The 2,777-nt window shown below is 32.6% G+C and overlaps 1 pseudogene; it reads right to left on the bottom strand.

The window, feature by feature from the left end:
- Positions 1 to 424: 424 nt before the first annotated feature.
- LOC117027896 (uncharacterized) lies at positions 425 to 578 on the bottom strand (annotated as a pseudogene).
- Between the last annotated feature and the right edge of the window lie 2,199 nt (positions 579 to 2,777).

Below are 2,777 nucleotides of genomic sequence, written 5' to 3' on the forward strand. Positions count from 1 at the left end.
AACAAACATCAGTCAAAACTGACTTAAAACAAAAATGCTACTAGATATAAAGAGGGATATTTTAAAATGATAAAAGTTTGACTCCAGGAGGAAGATATAACAATTATAAACATATATGCACCTAATAACTGAGTCACAAAATATATGCAGCAATCACAGACAGAATTGAAGAGAGAAATAGACAAAACAACAAAAATTGTTGGAGACTTCAATATCCTCCTTTTAACAATGAATCAACTAGTAAATGATCAACAAGGATGTAGAAGAATTGAACAACACTATCTTCCCATTAGAACACTGTACCTGATATGAGCAGAATATATATTCTTCTCAAGGGCACATAGAACATTATCAAGGATAGATCAAATGCATGGCCATAAAACGAGAATCAATACATTTAAAAGGACTGAAATTATACCAAGTTTGTCTACTGACCACAATAGAACATAATAAGAAATTAAGAACAGATAGAAATTTGGGGATTCACTTATATGTGGAAATTGAGAGAAGTTTTCAATTAGCAATAATCGTGCCTTGGATAAACCTCATTGGCTACGATACTGCCACTGCACAAAGCTATATGTGGAAATTAAAATAACAAAAAAGCAAGATTAGTTTAATATCCAAAAGTCAATTAATGTAATATTTCAAATAAGTAGACTAAAGGACATTAACCACATGATCTCAATAGACACAGAAAATCATCTGACAAAATCCAACACTCTTTCCTGGCAAAGCAAACTCGACACGCAACGAATAGAAGGGAACTTCTTCAACATAATAAAAGATGTCTTATTAAAAACATGCATTAACAACATACTTAATAATAAAAGAGTGATTGTTTTTCTTTAAGATCAGGAACAAGACAAAGATTTCACTCATCATTTCTACTCAAATTGTGCTGGTGGTTTTAACCAGGAAAATTAAGCAACAAAATGAAATAAGGGCCACCCAGATTGGAAAGGAAGAAGTAAAATTATCTCTATTTGCAAATGACATGATCTTGTATATAGAAAATCCCAGGGCATACACTGAAAATTGATTAGAACTAATAAATGAGTTCAGCAATGCTGCAGAATTTAAAACAATCAGTACACACAAATCAATTGTATTTTATACAATAGCAATGAAAATATAAAAACTTTAATTAAGGAAAAAATTTTATTTACAGTAACATCAAAAAGAATAAAATGCTTCAGAACAAATTTATGAAATGAAGTGAAGAAATTATACTCCTAAAATTTCCAAACAGTTAAAATAAGTTAAAGATCTAAATAAATGAAAAGGACTCCAGATTCACAAATTGAAAGGTGAATTATTAAGATGGCACCATTTCCCTAATTGATCTACAGATTCAATGAAATCCTTATCAAAATTCCAGCAGACTTCTTGGCAGAAATTGACAAGCTGATCATAAAATTCTTATGGAAATACAAGGGACTCACAATAGCCAACACATCTTGAAAAACTGTAAAAAAGCTGGAGGACTCATACTTCCTGATTTCAAAACTTACTACTACAGTGCTGTAGTAATCAAGGCAGCATGGCACTGGCATAAGAATGGACATATAGGTTAATGGAATAAAACTGTAAATCCAAAAACAAACCCTCACATTTTCTGTGAATTTCTTTTTAACAACAATGTCAAGACAAATCAATGGAGAAAGAATAGTTTCTTCAATAAATTATACTAAGACCACTGGATAGCCACATGCAAAAGAATGAGGTTGTACCTCTACCTGATTCCATATACAAAAGTAAACTCAAGATAGATCAAAGTCCTAAATGAAAGAGCTAAAATGATAAAACTCTTAGAAGAAAAGATAAATAAATCTTTATGACTGTGGCTTACACAATATTTCTTAAATATGTCAGCAAAAGTATAAGCACAAGGAATAAATAAATAAAAATAGATAAAATAAACTTTGTCAATATGTATTCTCTGTCAAAGAACACCATTTAGTGAAAAGACTACTCACAGAATAGGAGAAAAAAAGTCAAACCAGTTATCCTATAACAAACAAAAAATTTGAATTTTACTTGAGTCCTGCACTCCTGAAAAACAGTGATGGTTAGGAAACTCCCCCACCTTTTTGTACGCCATGCAATGGCTTACTGCACAGAGCCATCCTTCTCCATATGACTTAGATGAGACTCACAGGTAAATCCCTTGTTTGTCAATGACAAGGCCAGACACAGACTCTCAAAATCCCCATTCTTTGTTTCATAAATCATTGGACTGTTTACCCGCTGAGCAATCTGAACATAATGCCTGCTAACTTGACTAAATTTTAGTTAGGCTTCTCTTCTCCCCAGAATCTCCTAGACCTTGGCACACGCTTGAGCTTAAACAAGCCCTGGAGCACAGAACAATACCTCTTGAGAATTGGCTGATCACAGAGAACAACATTTTAAGCTCAACTGTCCAATCAAACCACTTGCTTGTCCCAGTTTCCTCACCTGGTTCTTTCTACCATTGCTTACTCCTCCCTATAAAAGAAAACCTCTTTCTGCCAGAGATACTTTAAGATTTTATAGACAAAGGATTTTTTCTATTGTAATAGCTCCATTCTCCCTATTGGAAGATTAATAAAGTAATTCCCTTCTAATGTCCAGACTTTCATTTTTTCATTGACAAATATTCATATCTAGAATATACATAGAACTTACACAAACTCAATAATATTTTTTTTTTAAAAATGGCCAAAGGGGGAAGAAATGGCCAAAGAGTCTGAATGGACATTTCTCCAAAGAAAATATACAAATGGCCAAGAAGC

The sequence above is a fragment of the Rhinolophus ferrumequinum genome, chromosome 9 (assembly GCF_004115265.2).
Source record: "Rhinolophus ferrumequinum isolate MPI-CBG mRhiFer1 chromosome 9, mRhiFer1_v1.p, whole genome shotgun sequence".
Taxonomy (NCBI): domain Eukaryota; kingdom Metazoa; phylum Chordata; class Mammalia; order Chiroptera; family Rhinolophidae; genus Rhinolophus; species Rhinolophus ferrumequinum.